Consider the following 24,984-nt stretch of genomic DNA (forward strand, 5'->3'; position numbering starts at 1 on the left):
CTCTTTATTTTAATGTTCAATGTTTTTTTAAATAGTATTCCAAACTATGAGACATTCGCATTGTAGTGTTTCAGCATAAAATGCAGTTCAAAATGGGTCTCAGGTCAGTGAGATGGAAAGCGATATTGTCTGTTTAGCACGCACCGTTATCTTTTCATGTGCTGCCTAAGGAAGGTCAAGTGAAATATTCATTTCATTCTCAGTGTACATATTTTTAATGCAACATCATTTGGCTTCGTTTGGTTCAGGTTTTCTGTAAAGCACTCCATAAATATACAGACGTTTCAAAACAAAATGCATTTTGGCCTCAAGGAGGCAGTTTATTCCAGTCAATGTTTAAAATAATAATAATAAAGGATTTGATGTTAAAATTACCTACATTTATCTTACAAGAAAATAAAAAGTGTTTGTGTTTTCTTTTTTAGTGAATTAAAAAAAAATGACTGAAGGCTCACTTTCAATGGTTTATACGATATAAGCATCAGGGCAAACACACACTAAGGTTAATTACTAGAGGTGCTGCTACCTTCTTGCATAAAATGTCCTTCATCAACAATATTCATCTTCAAAAGCACTAATGACAAAGTCTTTCTGAGGTCAACACTAATATGCAATGTGCTAAACATGCAAAAGTAAAATACAATGCAATATGACATAATATAGGGATACCTTAGGATAAAGTGTTAAAAGGAATTGTTGCTTTTTTTCTGATACTTTAATATGTTTTTCATCAATTCCTGAATTCAAACGCTTGCTGTTGGCTTTCTTGTCCCATCTGCTTGCTGGTTTGTGCTGATAAAAGCTTCAGGGGGAACATTTTGTGCTCTGGTTTATCCAAGCAAAGCTACTGAGCATACTTTTATCTATGGTCTCAAGATGGATTTTCCGTGCTGCATAGTTGATCACAGCCTTTAACAACAGAGGAGCTTCATTCAGTTGCATCCCTTAAGCTCAATACTGCCTTTCGTGTCTTATAAGCATGTCTTCTTATCTGCACAGAAAAGGATCTTTGCATGCAAGTCTTTTATGAGGGTGCCTAGGACGCCATCTGCTGCAGGAGACAATGCAAGACAAATTAGTACAAATATGTCTTTTATAGTTTAAAATCCACTATTTATTCTCGCAAAAGGCTGTCTTGAAAATACAAAAAAATATATATATGAAGACAGAAAAAAATACACGCATTTTGGGTGTGTTTCTATCAAATATTCACAAAACTCTTATCACAATATTCACGTCATAACATGCAAAACTCGAGTTGGCCCGTTTATCCAGAAAATCTTTATAATTTGTCCAAACATGAATGCTACAAAATAACATAATTGCACCAAAAGTAAACTGAAAAAATGTTCAATCCTTTCTGTGCGTTCGTAACGACAAAAAGTAAAGTGAATAGTTAACATACAGATCCTGATTCTCCATTTAGGTGCAATGTCGCCAGATATTGTAGTCCAACAATGAATCATTATGAAAAGCTGTCTTAATCACTCAGGTAGAGCTACACATGAAATATTGATGGCAAACTTTAAAATTTATTCAATTTGTCTACAGGACATGCAGAAGCTCCAAATGTCTATTCACATGTTTAAATATTTAAGGTCTGTAATGCAGATGTTGTCTTTTAGTGGTTTGGTGGTGGGGGAATCTGAAATCAGCCTGGGGCGCCATAATGGATAGGCTGACTGGTTATTTCAAAGGCAAATCTAAGTGAGAAACTGAGAGGATAAAATAGATCAATAAAGCTATAATAGTGAATTTACTGATCCAGAGCTGGTCCAAAGTTCTCTAACGTCTTGAGATAAAACGCCAACCTCAGGTTAAGCCCACTGGGAACAATGGCACTGATGACCTTCCTTTTATTTTTTTAACGTACCAAGCTTTGAAGCTATTATTTTCCAGCAGCTACATCCAAAGGGAAGACGATTAATTACGCTGAATACATCGAAGCATCATGCCATTCACGTAATACATCTAATAAAATAATTAACAATTAATGTTGGAATTTTTAAGGTTTTAGAAAAGTAAAGTTTTACATATTTCAGATAGGAAACAAATTCAGAAAAAAAAAACACTAACTCTTGCTGATCAGTTTACAAAACCGTTCAAATGTGTTTGGAATATTTTGCAAGCACAAGCAGCAGAAATGATTGGTTTAGCTTTGAGTTACGACTATTTTAACGTGTCACTGATACATTTAATTTCTCAAAGGGTATAAGCAGCTGCAGGCTGGGCTTATACAATGTTCTTCATGCAGCACATCACACCAGCACATTTAATCTGAAGACTTTCCTGCAATTCAAGAAATCAACACAAGAGCGAGCCACAAGCTCATGTGGAGGTTAGCTGCTGACCCCAATTTGAAGAGCAAGAAAAAAGAACTACACCTGTGCTCTGCATGTAAGCGAAAATAGCCCTATATATATATATATATATATATATATATATATATATATATATATATATATATATATATACACATACACACACCCCAGACAAAAGGTTGACTTCCCTCATTCAGTTCTGTAGAGGCTTATAAGTGCAAAACCACGCAAAAAAAAAAAAAAAAAACATGCTAAAAGGGCACACTGGACCGCCGCACAGGGTAAAACACTCAGTTCAGTTGATCTGTTTGAACCAGACAGATCCAACTGACTGATGAATTAGCGCAGATTTTTCTGCAGATGGGAACCAGGAGGAAGTGCGTCCAGACCCCAGCAGGTGAAGTGATGCCAATTTAAGTGAAGTCGCTTAATTTAATTTATTAAAAGTTATTGGGGCCTCAGTCAGTGGTTTTTGTCACTACGAGAAAAATGTAGATGCATTTATCTGCCTAATTTGTGATGGGATCTGGATTCACAGTGAATATTAACTAAACCGCATAAAATCCGACGAAATAGCCGATGTTAATATGATTGTAATTTCACGGATAAAAATAGTACAGGACCGATGGGTTTTTTTTTTTATGTTGTCGGTCAAGATAACGTCTAGCGCGACCTGCCGCCCTGACACCAACTCACACACATCTTCATTCACAGTCTTACTTGTAAATCGATTTTTCTTTTCTTGGACGTTTTGATGTTAGCTTGTCGAAGTCTCAGTTTTATTCGCTGGGAAAATCAATAAGCAGGTTGAGGTGACTCTGCTGCTCTCTAGTGGCGAGAAGCTGTAATGTTGGCTGGTAACAATCGGAATGCATTATGGGAGATGTAGTTTTCAATTCGTGCTCAAAACCTATTTTAAGTCAATCATCGGCCTATGAAATGCTGGGGCGGGCCACATGTGGCCCGCGGGCCTTGAGTTTGAAACATGTGTTTTAAACGAAGAAACATGAGAGCATATATGATTTTCAATTTTTATAAAATAAGAGATCAGCCAAAAAAGAAAAAAATTAATTGAATTAAAAGGAATTAACCAAAATTTTGCCTTGTATGAAAAAAATATATGTATATTTTTGCTATCATTATATAGAATAACAATATGAAACTGATTACTTAAAAGCTTTAAAAATTTATATTTCATCTTGTATTTGATTTTTACTTATGTTGAATATATTGTTTGTTTTATGTAAATCATGTTCCTGTCCCCCAATAATTTCCCAGTCTCTGGGATTAAGAAAGTGCACTTTATGTAATACTACGTAATACATGTTTCTATTTTGGATTTTATATATTTGCCTCATCCATCATGAACCTCCCTGCAAATCACTGTCTATGTCTTATCTAGTTACAAGTTTTCATCTAGAAGGAAAAGTGGGTCAAGTGTCAATTCTTACAGAAAAAAGAAATGAAGTATAGTCAAGTGCATAGATTAGAAAGAAAATAAAGTTCAAGGAAAAGCTTAAAAAACCCAAAGAAGAATTACAAGCAATGGCAAAGGTTTTTAGACTGTGACATTTAGTCAGACAGAATATATTTAGATAATATGAAAATTTGTTTAACAAACTTCCTATTCTACTAAAAAAAAAAATCCAATTATGAGGCAGCAAAATATTATACTAATTATCACTTTAATTAGATTCTGACTCGTTCTTTTGTTCCTGGTTGGGGGGGCCATGGCCTACAACAAGTAAACAAACTCCTGATAAGAGAAATTAAGCCAACGGAAGAAGAAATCCTGAATATATATATATATATATATTTTTTTTTTACAGCGTGGTGTCGTGGAGTTGTAAGCTCCTGGGCTGAGTCCTACTGTATATGTTCACTCATACATTAATAATGTGCTTTCAAGGTTAAGACAAGCTAAAAAAAATTGCTCAACGGCGAGGGAGATTTGATTCATCACCCTTTCCGTGTTATTTTTAGCAAATACCAAAACGGCTAACTCAGAAGAAGCACCAGCCTTTTTGATTGTGTCACGATAGAATATATTTAGATTAGCACAGATCACATTAAGATCTGGAGAGATTTTTCTAACTAAAATAAAAATAAAACTGCCTACCTGAGGTTATTTGTATGTAGAAAGGCATGCTTGCTATTCTGTCTCTTGAGTTGACCCAAGCTCTTATAAAGTTCAATTAAAGACTGGGCTCACTAGCCAGAGGCAGCCATGGTGTAGCTAAAATTGGTTTCTCAACTTTTATTTGAAGAAAAGCAGAAGCATATATTGATTTCATTTTCCAGTAAAGTAAGAAAAACTCCTTATATAATGTTATCTCTCACAAAATGCCCATTTTGTTTTATGTGCTTAGTAAACTGCATACGTTTTCAGGTGCCGAAAGAAAAAGCTATGGGGAAATGTTTGGGTGGCTGCAGATCACTTTGTGCGCTGATCTCAATTATCTTGTCATTAAAACGTTATTAAGGGGCATAAATGTGTATATGACAATGATTTAGAGGAAGATGTGAAGACTATTGCAATTTGGAGAGAATAATTCACTTAAAGTGAATGTTTGGGAAACAAGAAGCCCAAGTACCCACAGTACCTCATACTGAAATACTTCAGCCAGCGTTGAATTTCTCTGTACTAGAGGACAGTTCTGCTCCACCATGAGACCCATTCAACCTGAAATGAGGTTTGCAAATGTGCTGTGACCGAGCCACGTTGTAATTATCAGCCTTGATCAAACCGGCCACAGAAAGTGTTTGATAAAAACTGGGAAACTGTGAGCTTTGTTGGCTTAATCTGTCTGCGAACAAAAAAAAAAAAAAAAATTACAGGAAACCCTGGAAATTCACAGGATTTAAGATGTCCTTTTTCAAAATGTCTATAAAATTGATTTCTGCTGTCATGTGAATGTTATCTAAATACATTTCTATTAAATATTCCATTCAGATTCAGTGGGGAAAAAAGTCTGAGCGCATGAGGCTGTGTCATAGATATTGCTCAGGTGTATGCATCACAAAGCCCTTGCTTCATTTGTCAGGTTGTTCAACCCGATGAAGACATGCATGCATACGAGAGGACATGAATGTGTTTATATGCGTTTTATTCATAAGGCAGAGTAATGAATGCTGCTCCACGTGTCCATAGAGCTCTCCTCTCCCCAAGTCTGTCCACTGCGTTCTCGAAGCTTCCTTCAGAGAGGGGGGATGTAACGGCAAGCGTAGGATGGAGGACTAGATGAGAGGGAGGTGGAGAGGAACTGATGGAATATGGGGAGGAGGGGGTGGAGACAGGAGATGGGAAGGGTGAACATATGAGATGTGGAGACAGAGGTACAGGCGGAGGAGGACAAATATAGAGAGAAGCATGGAGGGGAAAGAAGGGAGGGAAATGAGAGCGACGGAGAGGAGGTGGAGAGAGGGAAGAGAGATGCTGCGTTTCAGCGATACAGCGCTGGCAGCGGAGGCTGCAGCTGCAGACAAGAGAGCGGTGAGACAGGAAGAAATTTAAAAAAAGGAGGAGCAGTATGCTGTCAAAGAGCGGACAGTGGTTCCACACAGGTAAAACATCAACCAGCAAGCCACAAACCACCTCACTGAGGATCTTTTCTACAGTTACATTATCGATGAATATAATGTCAGAGGGGCCTCTTCCGAATAGGTGAATGAAAAATGTCCTAGTTGAGGGGCGACCCACCAGCCAACTCATGCATATGCGTTTGTTTCCATCCTTTCATTTGGTTATGCGCCTCTGTCAACAAACCCTCTCATCCCTGCAAACTCCCATGTTCCCTTAACTCTCCGTCCATCCACAATCTGGTCTCCTTTCCACCCACACAAAATCTCCCTCCTCCTCCTTCTCCTCCACTCTTTTCCTCATCTCCTTCCTCCTCCCCCTCCCCTTTCTCCATTTGTATCTCCTTTGCTGTCACTTCCACACTTCCTGAGGGCATTTTTATTTTTCATGCACATGCTTCTTCTCCGGTTCTTCTGTTTTCTTCTCAGAGCACCTCTCTGTTATTTTGTTGTGTATTCAGGCAACATTTTCTGTGTTGTGTTTTTTTGTTTCCCCCTGACAGCCACTTGAAGAACCAACAGCAAGCTTTAAACGGATAGGGAGGGAAAACAAAGCCATAGCTGCACCAGAGACTACAACACACACACACAGACACACACACACACACAGACACACACACACACACACACACACAAAAGACATTTCTTCAGCAAGAGATGAATTCAAAGTAAGACAATTAGCAAAATCGCAGACAAAACAACATCACAAATGTTCAGTCAAACTCATGTGTCTCCTGGCTTACAATATTTGTATTTTTGTCTGTCCAGAGGCAACCCTTGGCTGAATGATGCAAACACATTCCTCTGGTGTCAAGGATGTGAAGACATGCTGAACGAATCCTGATGGGTTCTTAGAGAGACGAGGCACCACCATAAAAAAAAGACAAAAAAAAGGTGGTGTGATGGTGGTGGTGGTAGAGGAGGGGGGGCATTGCAAGCTTCTGGAAGGAAAAGGGGGGAGAGAGTGAGCTGCATGACTCAGAGCTCAGCAGTGAGGAGACAGTGTATTCTGCATGCAAGAGGAGCAGCGGAGGCAGTGCTAAAGGATCGCTAAGGAGGAATATGGAGCAAACACAGAAGGGGCTGGAGCAGAAGTAAGCTGTCACTGGACAGGCAAAGGACGGCGTGAGGATGGAGGCTGCCGTGCTGGCGGGCAGTGAGAAATAGGCCAAGTGAATCAGCTTGCTGGAGGGTGAGTTTAGGAACTTAAGTGTTTAGTATGACTGAAGGTGGCTGAGGGAAGGTTGAGTGAAGGTTTGCAGCAAGGACTGTGGATGGGGAGCTTCAAAGGTCAAGAGGGCTGTGTTAATGAACGATTGCTTCATTTCCCACTGGAGAAGTCCAGAGTAACTATCTCCTAACTTAAGGGAGAAGGCAAACCGGAGGGCTGCAAATGAGAGAGAAAGCTTTTTTAAGACTGACCACGGGAGATGAAGGTAGAGAAAAAGTGACATAAGTCTCACCAAACTTAACGATTTAACCAAAAAAAAGTGCAGAAACAGTTGAAAAAAAGGAGGATTATTCATCATGAAGACCGGAAATCTCAAATGTGATACAAATACGTCACAAGGTACCTGTTAAAGATTTTTGACAGGCCAATCTGGAAAGAACTTGTGCAACTGCTTTTTTTTAAAATTCTACTTAATTTTTAAAGCTCAGACAACCTGCGTCACACGATGGCCATAAAGAAAGCTGCCGCCTCACGTTGACACAAGATCCCAACAAAGTAGCCAGAGTTGGCTTCTTGGAGGACATTTGGCCAGCTATGAAGCCCCTCGGAGACACTGGAATGACTAAAAGGAGAAAAGCTGGATGTTGACGTGGAACGGCCAAATCGAAAGGAAGAATCCATTTCCACGAAACAATGTGATCGCCTTCCTCCTTTCGCTTGAGGATAATAGAGATGAACATGCTGGACTGAAATGCTACTCTGAATCTCTGTCAGGTGAGATTAGCTGACGTCCCTGAGGCTTATGTTATAATTATCTTGTCCTGGAGTGATTGGAGCAATTCCTGATCTCAGAAAATGGCCTCGTTACAGAGATTTGGCAGGTGGAGGACCTCTTGAGCACACACGTGAGGAGATTCTTTAATCAGCATCGGCGCAAAGGGTCGTTGGACGGGTGGCAAACTTGTGCTCTTTGCTTTTGTCTCTAAGGCAGTTAATGTCACCAGGGTGTTAAGTTAGAAACTGTCCAGTCTCTGACTGGACGACACAGTGCCACGCTCTCCGTTAGGCTGTGGACAAACCGACTGTGTGTTAATGTGGGGCACCCGTTATGGATTAACCGTTTCCTTTTGCACATATGTGGGTGTGACTATCGATTAGCGTGTGCTCACACTGAGCGTTGAAGACGGCTGTGTCAGACTGTGTGAGCGTCTGCATGGATTCTCCTCGCCAGTGACAGACCTGGACCAGAACAGCAGCGGGTGGAAGGGGGAAAGGGAGGCGAAGGAAAAGGAGAAGGAGCAAGAGGAGGTGACAGAAACACAAAGGACGGAGAGGGGGGAAACGCAACGAAAATGCTCAGATAAAGAGAAGAAACATAGGAGTCTTTGGCTGCCACCCTGGTGCGATGTGTGGTGAGTACGCATCACTCCCTTTTTTGCCACACTTTCATATCAGTGTCCTTGCATAGGTGTCGGTGAGTCATTTCTCCGATACAGACGACAGAGCTCAGGGGGTTTGTTGGATGGAGGTCATGTAATACTGTAGAAACCCACAGGATGTCAGGGTCTGGAGTGGGACACTTTATGCTTCCACACTGTGATTCAAACTGTTTAATCTAGGTCACATGACGGTAGTATCCATGGGTCACATGACACTCCTGCCTGGGAGCAAAATGAAGACCAGACATTAGCGAGTCAGAGTGGGGAGGATTCCTGAAGGTGTTCACTGATTAATGAAGGGATACGTAGCGAGATGACTGCACTTCCCTAAAATTCCAGGTTTTGACACAAAGTTGTACTCTCTCCCTTTTCTCAGCCCATCATGAAATCACTCAATCTTACACGAGACACATTTTCCACCCTTTGTTGCCCCTTTCCAAGTCATGGGCTCACATGGACCAAGGAGAGCTTCGGCTGAAGAGAAGTGACAGTTGCTTGATGGCCGCTGGCTCTAAATGCTCGTGGAGCAGGCCAGCCGAGCTCGTAATGAGACCGTGGAACATTCTAGTGTCACAACGATCCCACTCCCACACCATATCTAAATCAGTGGAGTGTGTGTGCGTGTGAGCTTGAGGAAGGGGGGCAGAAAAGCTGGTGTCTCTCTGCTATAGATGCTGAAAGTTATTGCGTCTTATAAGTGTCTTGAAGCAGCTTGTTCTGTGCCTGTGTCTCTCAGTGATCCCTGTGAAGACTCCACTCCATTGTCGAGACTTTCTGTAAAAGTCAATAGCTGCAGCAATCAATAACTCCAGACAGTACGTCCTCTCCCGGATCATTGCCTGATGAGCAGCTTAATAATACAGCCCAGATAGACTGTTTATGTTTGACCTTCTCATTCTGTCGTCTGGCAGAGCGGTAGTGGCGCCGTGTACCTTGGAACGTGGCCAGTGTTAACGAGGTCACGGGTCTTAATTGAAAAAGTCGAACAGAGAGGTTGGGCATACATTCCCTTGTAAAAGAATTCACACTCTGAGCTTTTTCTTCTTTTCTTTCTTTTTTTTTTTTAAGTTACAACCACAAACTTCTGTGTGTTTCACTAGACTTTGATGTGACAGACCAACACAAAGTAGAGCAAACATTTTATTTTTTTCTGGGATTACAGTGTGAAAGGTGTACTTTTTGTAAGGTAAATTCAGATGTGTCTTTATTTGCTGATATGTTCAGTCATTGTTTGTGTTCCTTTTTATGTAACCAGATGTGCAGATGTGGAGCTACTTGTGCAAGTAGAAATCTAGGCTCTGGGCAAGTCTGAAAGCATTTTACAGAGCAAACATGCTTTGCAAAGTTTTCTTTTTACATTCAGAAATTCAGACTTTAAAGCCCCCCAAAAAATACTCTGCAAGAATAGAGACTTCTTTGCTCTCCTTGAGCTAGAGGAGAAAAATTGTTATGTCAGCTCTTGATTAAGAATTATTTCAGCTTGTTCTGATGTACACCCTGTGTGATGTCCAAGACTTATGAAGTGGGTCTGCTGCAGTGGGAAAGGTATCCTGACCAGAAAGATCTTTGCTCTCACTATTATGACCTCATGTAACCAAAACAAATTGTTCTCTTCCAAAGGAGTGTGTATAGGGTACTAGAAAAGGTGTTCTCCAGTAATTTCTTTAAATATTTTGTTACAATGTTTTTGTAACAAAAATGCTAGGCATATAACAAACCCAACATGCTAGGAAAGGCTGCAGCTGGGAAAAGGTCTAATGGCGGGGTTACGGCACACGTTCTGATAAAACTTCCTGCAGTTTCAATAAACTAGAGGAAGGAATATGAAGGACACTTAATCATTTTCTTGGTAAACAATATTCTCTCCCTCTCAAGTCTTCTAATTCAATACTTGAGCCTTTCACTGTGATGACAACAACTAGTCCTTTGGGATATAAACTCTACTAGTTTAGTTCATCTGAGGACAAAAGATTCTGCCCGTCATTCCTGGTTAAATAACATAATCTCACACAGAATGAAGAATGTCTGCTTTTAAGTCTCACCACTGAGTCTCAAATGGATTTAGGTCTGTACTTTGTGCCACTCATAAATATTGAACTAATGCTTTTCATTGGAGTTCTGGATGAGCGAGGTGGTTGTCCTAATGGGACGTGAACCTCTGCCTCAGGCACAAGTCTTTTGCACGTTTTAACTTGGATCTTTTGGTATCTGGTTATTTAACTCCCTCTAGATTCCCATTGACTAACTAGTTCACACGAAAACATTCCTAATGGATAATGCTGTGACCGCCATGTTTCACAGGGATGGTTTATCCCAGACGATGTGCTGTGCCAGCTGTCCGCCACACGGCTTTTTACATGTTGGCCAAAACTTTCTATTAAATCTCCAAATAGAACTTCCTTCAAAATGTGTCTTGTTTATTCTTTCTCTCTCAGAGATTGTGTCGATGCATATGGTACCCGCGCCCTTTTATGGATACTCTAGCAATGACGGCTTTTAAGAACGGTTTACTGCTGCAGGCAAAACTAACTTTTAGGACGAATCTCTTCAAATCCGCCTGTGTGTTCCCCAACAGCGGTGGTGCTCCTTAAAATGTTTGATTTGCTTTCAAAGCACTTTAAAAACTTGAAAAACAAAACATCAAAGACGGGAAACTTTTATTAAATATTAACAAGACTGCAATTTATGGCTCAGTTAAATTGCAGTCCAATTTAACTGACCAACCAAAAGGACCGTGGAGTTTTCTTTGCCCCGAGGCAAACTTTTTATCCCTCGCTTACTACTGTAAATTTGAATCACATTCCGACTAGATCCATAAACTTATAACTCAGTACGCTATCAGTACGCTATCACTAATAATACATAAAGCAAACTGTTTTATTTATGAAGTTTGCCGAGATCATTTCATAACTTTAGATGACTGATTGCACCTGCAAAAAAGTGATTAAAAAAAACCTGATGTTGTAACTATGAGCATAAATTAAACAATAATATTGCAATATTAGCTATGCGTTTGACAAGCGGTGAGATTTACATTCACTGTGGTTTGTTGCTTCCCATATGACTTCTCTCTTACAGTTCCGGTAGCACACATTGCAAATAGATGATGTTCATAGAAATCATATTGGGTATAATGTGATCTGACAGAAAGAAGAGGCAGAGTGGCTATCTGCTCCAACCATAATGAATAATATGCATGAGTTTCATGGGGCAGAATGCTTCCCTTTGCATAGTCAGTGGGGAAGCTAATGAGGAATTCCCCAGTTTCTACTGCTCTGCACAGTAACTGCTTTCCTTGCTTAATTCAAAACTGGCTAAGCATACTCCCAGTTTGTCATAAATAGGCAAAATTATGCAGGACTTGATCTAACAAGCAATGTTGCTTAAATCTTATTATTTATGAAAAATAAATAAATAAATAAATTTAAAAAAATGAAAATGCTGAACCAACTTAGAGCACAATCTGTCTGTAGTCATACTGGAAGAAACTTGTGTAAATCAAAAAGCATATCCAATAACTGCTTACAAATGCTACAAACATAGCCACTTCCTGTTTGACGGTGAAAGATTAACGAAGACGTCCTGTGGTGTTTTGTAAATGTCATTTAAAGTTATAGACATAGTTTTCATATTCATGGAGGGTCATTAACAGGAATCTGTTAAAAAAAATGTCTTGGATTTTCTGCTTTACAGTAGTTTTCTAGTAGTTAAAAAATAAAAGGGAAATAGGCTGCAGCAGAATTATAACATGTGACTGCTCCTAATTACAGTAATGAAGACGAGTCGTAGAGGCTTGACTATACGGGTTGTCTTGAAATATTAATTAGAACTGACTTAACGCTCGAGTTGCTGCAATTCATTATGATGTGTTTCTGAAAAGAAGGCAGAGGGGAGAGAGTAGGAGAGGAGAGACAGTGTGTTGGTCCAATATCTTGATGCACATTTGATGCAGCAGCGGTCCAGTGATGAATCCTGTGCCCAGAGGGGAGCGTAGAAGTCAAGATACATGTATGGAGTACAGTCTGTATGTGTCCAGAAATCTATGTATTCTTAAGAATATAAAGAAATCTTTACACAAGAAGGACATAACTGAAGCAAAAACAACTGATTAAGAAAAACACAGCAGGTGAAGGTGATTAAAGGACGTAATTTTGAAAATAATGTCGACAAACGATTTCATCCAGAACAACGACCTCAAACTCCAGTCCTCAAGAGTTGGTCTCTTTAACTTTTAGGTGTCTCTGTGCTTCAGGACACCTGGCTCCAATATTAGCGCATTAGCTCTGTAGAGCTTGAGATATATATATATATATATATATATATATATATATATATATATATATATATATATATATATAAAAAGTTGCAGGACTCTGGTCTCAAGGACTGCAATTTGAGACCACTGATCTAGAACTAAAAGGGGAAAAGCCTGACAAATAATCCAGGACAGTGTTTCCCAATGCTGGTCCTTGAGGCACACTGCCCTGCACGTTTTAGGTGTTTCTTTGCTTTATGGCAGACTAACATGTAATTGCTGAACTGCAATCATCTGAATCAGGTGGCAGTAATGCTGATTAACATTTTTTGCCAACTGCCTATAAAAAGAACAACAACTACAACATGCAGGGGCAGGGTACCCTGAGGACCAGTGTTGGGGAACAGAGACTCATTTAATACAATTTCAAATAAGGCCATAAACACAAAATATGGGGAAAAAAAGTGAAATGCTGTGAATACTTTACAGATTTACCATAACTTACAGGTGAAAAGGGATGGGACTAACATTTAGCCGTTATTTTTATTAGTTTTTTGCAAGCGAAGTGAGAATGAACAAGACTTTGTCAGTTTCTCCGACTGCGGGGAGTGATCAGATTTCTTAGTACCAAAAAATGAGGGAGCAATTTTATTTGCACTTCCACTTTGCTACTCCACTTGCTCCATTGTTCAGGCGTCTATGATCTCTTCTGGAGGGCAGCGACATGAACAGGACCTTCAAGAACTTATTTAGAGTGCAATACTTCAGGTTTTTTTTTTAAATGACGTACTTTTTAAGAAACTTTAATATGAAGTATTTAAAACTTCTTTGACAAAACTTCTCTCTTTGTCAGAGAAGTTGGAGGGTTGGAAATATTGAATGAAAACTACAGAATTCAGTGGTTATGGAGGCTTTTAACGGCCTAACAACCCGAGAGAAGTATGGCAAGAAGAAATGTTTATTTAATCTTTTTATTTTTTCCAGATCTGAAGTTTCTACCTACAGTCAGACGGACACGTTTGTTAATGAAAGTCATTCTTTCTCAGAAATATTTAACCTGAGTTCTCCTTCTCTCTCTTTCGCATCGATTTTCTTTCATCAATATCCTCCTCCCCTTTCTTTGCCACCTCCTACATATTTTTTTTTTTTTAACCAACCCCACTCCTACCCATAACCATCATCCGACTGTCCCCAACAGGCACTGTGCCCTCTGGTGGTGGGGTTCTGTGATGGTAACCATGATACCCGGAAGCCACTATGTCTGCAGCGCTCACACCAGAGAGGATGACTCAACTAATGACCGCGAAGAGCGAATTTTAGCTGTGCTGGGCATCATTGGGACCATCCTAAATCTGTTGGTGGTTATATTCGTCTACATCTACACCTCCGTCACCTGAGGGTTCCCACAGGACCTCGACGAAAGGTGCTGGTGCCAAAGCCTCCTTCTGCCACTGCATCCCCGCCTCTGGAAGTAGTCACGTACTTTTAGAGGGTTTGCTTCACTGACTATTGACATGCAAAGTTTAGACATCTGCAGGAACTCTAACTCCACTGCAGCATGTAGGGCAACGATGGGGTGTTAAACCAAAACTGTGTTTTCACATTTTATAAATGTTCACATCTGTAATACCCTAGTAATCAAGGCGGAAAAACAGGTTTTTGCTCTGAAATCTGACTGTGAGGCCTAATCCTTGCTGTGGAAATGCTAAGCTTTGAGCTTTTTTCTGTATTTTTGAAAGAGTTGAGGTCATCACTGCCACTGGAACTGCCAGCCAATGTTACAATCCCATAGGAGCAACAGGAGAGCTCTTAGCTAACTGGAGAAAATTAGAAGATAACACCATTACTTTTTTTGACACCAAACTGTCAAAAACTAAACCAGTAGCAGAACGCTTCGAGTCAAATGGCACCTAAACATCTCCTCAAACTGTACATTTGTGTAATTTAAGAAAGTATAGCCATTCCTATAAGAATATCCATTCCTTTTTATTTTGTGGAGTTCAAGAATTTAGTTTTACATGGAACTGACGTGTCCGCACCTGAGCACACCTGAGGAGAGATTCCTGGCTGTGCTGGGAGTCATTGGGATTGTCTTAAACCTGCTACTGCTTATCTTTGTGTATATTTACACCTCCATTTGATGGAGCTTTGTAAATATGTGTTTCAATTCGTCTTCTTCTTATGGTGGCTTTTGAGATTACTTGCACATCTTCAGATCATTCAAATTTTCATATTGCAACCACAATTGTAAATAAAAAAAAAATATATAAAAAATTAGCTTGGTTCATAAGTAACATCAGGTGAATTTTAAGTGGAATTGAGCTAATATGAAGGTGTTGGTTATTTTAATGAAAAAGCAATGACAGAGAGTTTTAGCAGAGAGACACTTTCTTTGTTTGGACTTCTCGACAGTGTCGACCTATTCTCTACAGTTTGTATTTTTATGATCCAGAGCTTCGTGTGTGGTCAGTAAACTGTCTACCTGTGTTTGCATTGCCTCAGTGAAATATTTTTTCACAAAATTGGACCAAAATTGAAATAAACGCTAGTTTTCTATTTCTTCTACATGCTTACTGACACTGAAATCAGAAAAAAAATAAAAAATGTTACAAAATTCTGTTGGTGATTTGATCCATGCAGAAAACCTGCATATCATTGAAGATCACTCTGCTAATGTTGGCTGTCACAGAGTGACGGGTATTTTTATGCTGTCACGTTTCTTTGATTGGATTAGAGACCCAGACATGGAGGAGCGGCATCGGAGAGAGCAGGCCCTGAAACTGAGGCAAAGCCACTTGGATTTAGACAGCAGACAGTTATGGCTGACCTCAAACAAAGTCGAAGAGGAGCGGCAGACAAAAGGAGGACAGAAAAACTCCGTGAAGGAGTCCACTATCTGTTGCAAAACCAACGAGGGGGTTAAGAACCCGTTTCACTATGCTGGAGCGACGTACCTAAACAGATGTGAGTTTAGGTTGAAGCAAGTGGACCCAAACACAGCTGACAGGAGAGCAGCACAGACCGGGCTGAATCTGCACCTCATCCTGGTCGTTCTTTTCTCCACCAACAAACTAACGCCTGAGAAGACATAAAAACTCATCCATCCCTGCTGCTGCTTTACAAACTGTTGTTAAGGAAACAGATACACTAAAAAAAAAAAAAAACTGCCCATGTGTCTATGTGCAATTTAACATGTTGGCTCATGTGGAAAAGTGTTATGATTTTTGAGTAATTCTGTTAAATTGTTGTCACGCAGTGTACTGTCTCTCTGCAGTTTCCCCTTTGTTTCTCTGGTTTACAAATCCAGAGACCAGCAGCGTTGAACGAAGTTTGGACTGAAAGTCACAACAATATATTTTTATTATAAGGTGTTGAAGGTTCAATGGGAACACCATAGACAAAGAACATCACAGATATTCATGTGAATGTTTAGAACATATACATTTAGTTGTTTAACTTTAGTCCCCCCCCCAAAAAAAAAAACTGATGCATCTATTTTACACATTTGAATTTTCATATTCAGAGGTAAATTTCAAAAGATCTCTTCCACATTTCAAAGTCTGGAAGATCCTCATAGATAAACTGCCTATGCCTCACTTGGATTTACTTCTATGAACGTGTGGTTGGTTGATTACTTGTACATTTACTGCTGTTTGCTGCTCTGTTCAATGTTAAATTTGCAGCAGCAGAGTAACAAACATAAATGTCAGAAAAACTAAATTTTTCATTTCACTCATAAGCTTTTAAGGGTGAACAATGCCTAAAAATCCTGAAATCATCCAGTTAGATCTTTACATAATAATCAGCACGAATGCCCAATTAATTTAGGGCTTTCACTGATTTTATTTGAGCAGTTATTTAACCAACCTGTAATCTTACATGCAATTTCAGTGATTTCTAAAAATAAAGTTTGGGTGCACATGCACTAGATTGAATTCATAAATGTACTTCAGTAAAACGTCCGGCTGTGGCCTCTGGCAGAGTTCGTGTCAATCTGTGTTCATGAGGAAATCGGAAACAAACCAGGGTCAAGCCAGTCATGAAAAACGCTACAGTATGCGAGTAACTCTAGACAGTGAAGTGTGGTAACGATCTAAGATGTAGCGCTGAGCAAGAAAGAAGCCACGTCTGCAAAATACCTTAAAGCATAAAAGCAATTTGCATCTGCCCACCTGGATGAGCCAGAGGCCTATTAGAGAAAAGCTTGAGAGACTAAAGGTGTAGAATGATCAAAGAGTTTCAAACCCTAAAACAACGTACCACCTCTCAAGCTTCAAAATGACAGCCTCGTTGGGTCGGTGTAGCTGACAGTGGTACTGATACGTTCTTTGATTTTAGCTCAAATCTTCAAAAAAGATGATTGAAACTCTGACACGGGATGACAGTCCCAAATGCACAATCAAAAGGTTCTTTATTGTTAAAGCCTGCCAGCATTAACCGTTTTGAAGTGCCCAGTTTTGATAGCTGTTAACAGTTTGTGGACTATGTTCAAAGGAAACAATTTATTCAAATTGTTTTTGAAAGTTAAATGCTCAAATAACCTAAATTATGCCAGATGTTTGTTTCAGAATACAAAAAAACAAATGTTATTGCTCTGCAACGTACTCATGGACATTTATCCAAATATTAGTGTGAATGTACTTAGAAACACTTAAAACTTCTATGTATAATTTCAACTCAATATGGATTATTGAACGTCGACGCCAAAGTCAGACTTGAGCTGTTAATCCTTGGTTTCCTTTTGAAATAACAAACAGAAAATAATATTCCAGGAAAATCAACAAAATGAGCTTAACGTTCATGCTGATGATGTGGATATAAACTGCTGATTAGGGAACTAAAAATCATGATGCTTTGAAATCAGTCTTTTGAAATGATAGCTATAGATATGTTTATGTTGAGATTGCTTTACAATATGGATTTCATTTTTGTATAATATACTAGGATAACTGTGGCTAAACCGATTCACACTGAGATTACCAGTTTTGCTTGGTCAAAATACTGCCTTTAAAAATAAGCTAAAAGTTCTCCACTACTCACTAATGTTTCAGAGATCGATTAGACCATCAGTATAACTTTGATCAACTGTTCATCTTTTTAGATCCCTTTGTAATAAAGCTCTTCTTTTCTGAATGACAACATAAACTTGGAACAACAACGCTCAAAAACATTTACGCTTCCAATAATTAGCATAAAGCAATAGTAACTAATTTACCTACTTAAAAAGGATCTTCCAGTAGAGTTAAAAAACGTCTGCTTAATTTTTATATCAATACTGATGTTTCACCTTCAGCACTTTGAACTTTCAGTACTTGAATTATCAAAAGAGATGGAAAATTCAGCATAAAACTGACATACAGTATGTAACCAAGTGAAGCACTCCACTCTAAAAAAATGACGTAGCAAAAACGAATCGTTGCACCTTCATCGTGCTGACTAATATTGCATACATATCTGCATATTGATCACTTTTAAAAGCTGATCTATTACCATGGCTGCATCCAAGCTGTATCAAAATGCAGTTCAAGTTTCCCCTCGGGACCAGTTTCGGTGTGTGCTCTGTGGACCAATAAGAGGAGAGAGCCCTGAGGGCGAATCCTGACCATCTGCTGCCCAAATAGACAGACACCATGTGCACACACACACACACACACAGCATGGGTTTCTTTTTTTACCAACTGAAATCCTCACTTGTCACTACTTTTTTAATTTTTTTATTTTTTACTATGCATGAAACCTTTTTCTTATGTACCTGAATTTTATTGGAAAACCTAGAAAGAAGTCTAAAAGTAAAAAGGATGTAACCAAACTAAGCAAAGCCTTCTCTTGATGCACGACGTGATTTTCATTTTCAAAACATTTTGACATTGACTGCATGAGCGAATTCAGACAACCAAGTTGTATAATATTCATTAATGTTGAAATCTGGCAAAAACAAGTGCCTGGTGGGGAAAATTTGGCCATAACATATTCCTTTTTAAAGTGAATACCATTTTCTGCATTCAGCCTCACATCTCCACCCAGAGGAAAAGCCTTGATATGCATGACAAGTTTTGTCATCTTGTCATTTTTCATTTAAATGCAAACTATTTTATTAGTTTATCAGAAATGGGCAAAAAAAAGAGAGGTAGATAATATTATCCATTTGCCAAAGTTTTATATAACAATCCGATTTTTAAAGTGTTTTTCTGGTAAAACAAAGATGAAAGATGTCTGCAATAACTACCCGATTGTTCACGTTTGCTTTCGTGACCAAGTGATAAAAACTAATTTATCAGCAAAATGGAGAATTTATCAGATGACTTGACAACATTTTTCACTAAGCTGACAAAGAACAAATGTTTTGAGATTTGATGTACTTTCGTATGTAAAGGTGTAAATATGTACATGTATAGATACAGAAATGTCCATAAAAATAAAAAATTATTCTGTCAAAACAGCCTGTTTCAATACACCTAATTTATTATCATTTCATTTTGTTATTGGCTATTTCTCTGACAACATTCAGCTATTGTGACAACGAGAATGATGAATGATGCACCATGTATATGAGGCTCAGAGACACTGAAACCTTTTCAAATCTAATAGGATGTCAACCTTTTGAGCTACTTTTTACACTTACATGTAAGTTGTCTTTTTAGGCCTGTTGGCCTTGTTGTTATTTCACTCCACCCATCGAGACAACTTATGGAAGTTAATTGATTCTTTGCGTATGCTACTAATCGGAGATCGTGACTTTGGTTTAAGAGTTGGAGTTGTGTTGCAAAACCAAAGACTTAAGACTTGACTCACTCTAGAGCTGTGCTTCTTAACCTGGGTTCGGTCGAACCCCAGGGGTTCGATGAGTCGGTCTCAGTGGTTCGGCGGAGCCTCTGCCGCAGAGGTAAAAACACACTTGTGTAAAGTCGTTTTGAAGCCCCGCTTTGCCATCACTTGCTGCAGAGGATCACGTTACATTGCTGAGCCAATCAGAGCTGCGGAGGAGCACTGATTGAAGGAGCTCCACTCTCAGCATGGATTTGAACTTGTGTCTTTAATTACTTCATCAAAACTCACCGTTTTTACCAAATTCTGTAGCTTTCGCTGTACTTCTAAAGCTGCTCCTTAGTCGCATCTTTTCGGGGTTGGTACTGCCTCTAGTGGCGTGGGGGTGGTAACACAACTAATATAATTGCATTACTAAATCAGAATACCGCAAAGTCTTTATTATTTATTATTAATTTTTCATTCTCTTAAGAATGTAGAGCTAATTAAGTGATCTAAATAAGACCTTAAAGTGGTTCCAGTTTGTCTTGATGGCCAACCTGCTGAAACTGTAGCAAATTTTAAATACCTTGGGTCGTTCCTGGACAGTCAGCTCAACTTTGCTAAAAACACTGACTATATTTTGTAGAACTGTTCTCAGAGACTCTACCTTTTAAGAAGACTTAGTTATCATGGGGTGACCCAACTAGACTCTAGTTGGGTCACCCCAATGTCTTGAATTTTGGAGGGAAAATAATCATATTTTATTTATCTCTACAGAAGGGTTCAGTGAATGCGCATATGAAACTGGTGGGTTCGGTACCAAAAAAAAGGTTAAGAACCACTGCTCTAGAGTCTTGGCTGAGAGCCAAGTCCGGTCCTCAAGAAAAATTACGCTGCATGTTTTAGATGTGTCTCTGTTCCAGAACCCCTGATTCAAATGACTGAATGACCTCCTCTGTCATTGTGCCATCAAGTGCTACAGAAGCCTATTAATCACCCACTTATTGAAGTCTGGTGTGTGGCAGAACGGGCTTTCTCAGTTGCTGTCCTCTGAGAAAGGACCTCAACTTTCTCAGCGATGCGGCCCGAGAAGGTTGCTCTCCTGTACGACAGCTAGAGACCTCAGCTCTGACAGGCTTAACATGCATTTTCTTCTGCGAAAGGGTACACTTTATTTATTCACAATTGAAAATCATAAGGTCTGTTTAACGTTAAATGACTTCAGGTTGTTTGGTCAGAACAAAATAAACTTGGCTTGCCTCCAGCATCATGTTCTCTTAGAATGAATAGAAGAAAACCCTCCTAATCCTATTTAGTGTTGTATTTTTTTTAAAGTTGACAATATTAAGTGCCATGTTTGAATCCTGACCTGGGGTCTTTCTGAACGGGGTTTGCATGTCCTCATTTTCCATGGGAGACTTAATTTGAGCTTACATCTCAAAGAGGTAGGACTGGATTTGGACTTTGTTGTAATTTGAGTATTGGAGTCTAAACCGAGGCCCCCGATCCAGGCATCGGGCGCCCGTTTCCTGCAGGTTTTAGATACGTCTCTGTTTCAACTTCAAGTTGAAACTGAGACCAGTTTAATTCGTTTTAAGATAATTAAACTCTGTAACAACTCGCCAGCACGTTCCTGTGGCATGGCCTTTGGTTTCCTCCATTCTATCACAAGCAAGCTGGAGACATAAACACCTTCAGGCCCTCCAATGTTTCCTCTGGAGACTGCAGTCGTGCATCTCTTCCTCCCACACTCACACAGTATGACATGTGCCACAATAAAAAACAGTTTCATCACTTATGGCATTAACTCTTTCATCTCTGGGAGGTTTAGATCGAAACCTAGACCATCTCCATGTCTGTGTAGAAAAACCCTGCACATAGAACCCCAACTGTGAGCTCTGTACAGCTGTGAAGTGATCTGTGGGGATAGAGAGATTGCTGTGACAAATGTGAAGAAAGAGCACTGAATCCATTTACGAAAACAATGACACCCCCCACAGCTATGTTTTAATCTGTAAGCACCGAGCCCTCCCCACGGCTGTTTATAATCTCTCTCGAAGTTCTCCTGTGCCCCTTGATCAACGCACAACAAACGTTAATGTTTTACTATGCAAATTATACAAAGCGTTTTGCGGAAAATAACATTTTGTTAGGTTTTGTATTTTTTAAAATCCAACTACTGAGCATACAGACTGCTGCTGCCCGACTTGTGACAGAATGGGACATTCTTAGGAGCTCAGTGACTTGCAGGAAGGCACCGTGACTGGTAATAAGTCCAGTATGGAAGTTTTCTTACAATTACATACTCAGTCTGTTAGCAGTACCACAACAAAGTGGAAGCAAGGCAGTCGTCTAATCAATATAAAATATGTAAATGATTATTAGAAAACCATCACCTTGTGCTTGTGGCCAGGCAGCCCTGGGCATGGAGCCAGATCAAAAGTCACTGCTGCTCTTTTTAACAATGAATTTCCAAAATATGAAAATAGAGTCTCTAAAGCAAAGAAAAACAAAAAAAAAAACAGAGATGAGTGGAATGAAACAGACGTTTGGCTGCTTAAACCAACTAACCAAAAGGTTAAACCAAAAGGAGGGTCATTTTTCCTGTTTGGAGCTGCCAAGCTTTTACAATCATCATTTTTCTTTGTTTTTATTGGTTTCTTTTCTCAATATAACTGTGCCAAAACTTTATTCAAAGCAGTATTGTTTTTATAGTTCACATTCAAGGTTCTGTTAAAGGTTCTGTTCAAGTTTTTTTGTTTGTTTTGTTTTTATTAAGTTTGCCTTTTATTTTGCATTTACAATAGTTTTTTTTTTTTTTTTACTTTTACAAATAATACTGGCACATTGATAAGGAACTTTAACCCATGTAAAATGGACACACTGGAATTAAAACTATATCAGTGTGTCTGATCTTTATTTGATATAACGGTGGTACCGTCCAAGACCACCAGCTGAACGTTTCCAACATGAGATGAATTTTGGATGAAGGAATCTTGAGTCTCCTTGAGGGAGAGAGGACTGAAACCGATTATTTTCTCTGCTGGGGAGCCGTGCAGAGGCATTTCATCGCTTGGATTGTCAAAGCAAAGCTCCTTATTTCTTTGAAATATAGTCCGTCACAGAATATGTGCTAGCAAACTAGATTATTAGATAGAGCAGCAGTGGTGTATGTAAAAAGGTGTAGAGGAGCGGTCTCCACACCTCTTTACATACGCCGCACAGCCCCGCAGGCTGCACAGCTGCTCAGTCAAAGAAAGTATGATGGACCATTTTACATGTTTAGCTGTTTAAAAGCAAGAAACTGACGTGACAGATATGTTGCAAGAGATGCTGAGTTAAAGCAGAAGGGATGTCGACAAACACCAAAAATCCGTCATTGTTGTTTTGATTTTTTTTGTTTTTTAATGTTCCCTTAACTCATCCGGGTTGATCCCTGCTTCCTTGCTCCTCTGGTTTGTTAATCCCTTGTTTTACCAAAGCTGTCCCGAATGCAGCAGAAAACAAGATTATCACCCAAAGTGGAGGCTTAGCTTCAAGCAGTTGCTTTGGCAAACCTGATTTGTTGTGTGCAGCCATGTTCAGCGAGCCATATAAACTAACAGTGTGTCCCACGGCTCCCCATGAGAGACCCGCTGACCTGGCTAATATGGAGGCTGCCCTCTGAGCACCACAAACGCACACAGACCTTTACGCATCATAGTAGGCTATTAAGAAAGGACCTGAATCCTGCTAAAGTTCATAATCCAGTCTGATTTGACAACCTAGTGTTCCTCCCTGTCTGCTCAGCGCTGGCCTCCGCTACGTACCGCAAACAGTTATGGTCCCTCCTCTGTGCCCTGGTGAATTGTTTGCTCTGTTACTATTTTAGACTTTGGTTAGATTGCCATTTCAAGCATGAACCCCATCCCTTATATGTGAGCCTAAAGCCACTGTCAACAGAACAAGAGAAGATGTTTTATATGAACAGTAAGATATTATGTCCTACTTGCCTGTTGAGCGTGAGAATTTACCCAGGAAGTGCAGCCAGCCCTAAAGGAACAAACTAACACTTTCTTAGTTCACATTTCTAACTTTGAGAAGACTGAACTTTCTGTTGGAGTAGTTTACACTTAACTTACATTTAAATAATAAAGAACTGACTAATGAAACACAATTGTCTGATTTAAAACATAAATGCAATGTTCAGCAGTGATGCTGACTTGGTTATTATGAGGATGAGATGTGATTGAAGCAGAAACCAGGCCTGTTCCTGCCTGTTCTCTGTCACTCTCAAAGGACAAGGAAAGGAGTTTGTGTGTGGATCTGAAAAAAGAAACAGTAGCCAGACTCTGCAACCTGGTGGTTAAACAGGTTCAATAAATTCGGGGACAAGTGAAGAATATCCCAACTCTAATCAGAGAGTCAGTGAACATTAAATACTATGATTTTGTTTTTCTTTGAAATGTAAATATGCTGCGACACAGAGGCTCATTTTTCTTAGCCGCTCATCAAGCAAGGTGCAGGAATCGTGATCTTGACAAGTAAGGAAATGGCTGCGAGAAAACTGCCTAAACTTTCCCATATCTGTAGTCAGAGCAATAATTAAAGAGTTTTAAAAAAACTGGAGCAAACGTGGACGGACGAAGTCCCAAATTAGTCTCGACACAACACACAGTGAGGCATTTGCAAGGGAAGTAAAAGCAAATCTCTAAAGCTCATTGGTGGAGAGTGAAAGTAATTTCTTTTCAGTATGAGACTATGCTACTTTAATAAAAGATTAATTTATATTAATGTTTCTCACACAACTTTCCCAGCAGTGGCAATGAATGAAGTGCATGCTGTATAGCAATTAAACTGCAACTTTTGGATTACTGAATTAAAAAAATGGCTTACAGTCAAAAAAGCAATTATGTTGTTTTCAGTGTCCAGGCACTCCGAAAAGATTTGAGGAGGAACACAGTCCGATTATGTTTCTGTGTTTACAGGGGGGAAAAAAGTTCTCTGTTTTTGCATATTCTCTGCTTGAAATAAGCTGTTGTAGAATTTGAGAAACTAAATTATTTCACTTTATTTAGTTATTTTAAGCACTTATTTTAATTGATCAGATTAAAACTGCAAAGATTTGTTTGTAGATTTGAATTTAGAAGGTGGATTTTAGTTTGCACAGAGATTAAAAAGCGTTTGTCATTTACCTCTGCGGGTTTCAATTAAATCTACATTTCAGATAAGAGTCACGTGTTTAGCATCTATTGAGTCAAGAACCTGTAGTATGTTATTTTTCTCTGTTATTGACTTAAATTTGCTCTTTTGATCTTTTTTTCTTACTCTCTCAAAAAGCCCTTAAAGCCTGAAGCTCGCTCAGCACAGCTGGGACTGATGGATAGCTACACACACACATTAACACACACATCTGAGGGAGATTTTAAAAAAAACATGATGCAAGAAATGCTTATTTCCCTGTAAGCTTTATTTTAAAATGGATGGTTGCTT

General features: G+C 39.2%; 1 long non-coding RNA gene across 1 annotated transcript in view; it reads right to left on the minus strand.

Moving 5' to 3' along the window:
- Window positions 1-24,984, minus strand: part of LOC148155824 (uncharacterized) — a 426,895-nt gene that overhangs the window by 53,133 nt on the left and 348,778 nt on the right. The gene's annotated exons all lie outside the window — the stretch shown is intronic.

Source organism: Poecilia mexicana, unplaced genomic scaffold (assembly GCF_051168715.1).
Source record: "Poecilia mexicana isolate PSO_F unplaced genomic scaffold, ASM5116871v1 scaffold_13, whole genome shotgun sequence".
NCBI lineage: Eukaryota > Metazoa > Chordata > Actinopteri > Cyprinodontiformes > Poeciliidae > Poecilia > Poecilia mexicana.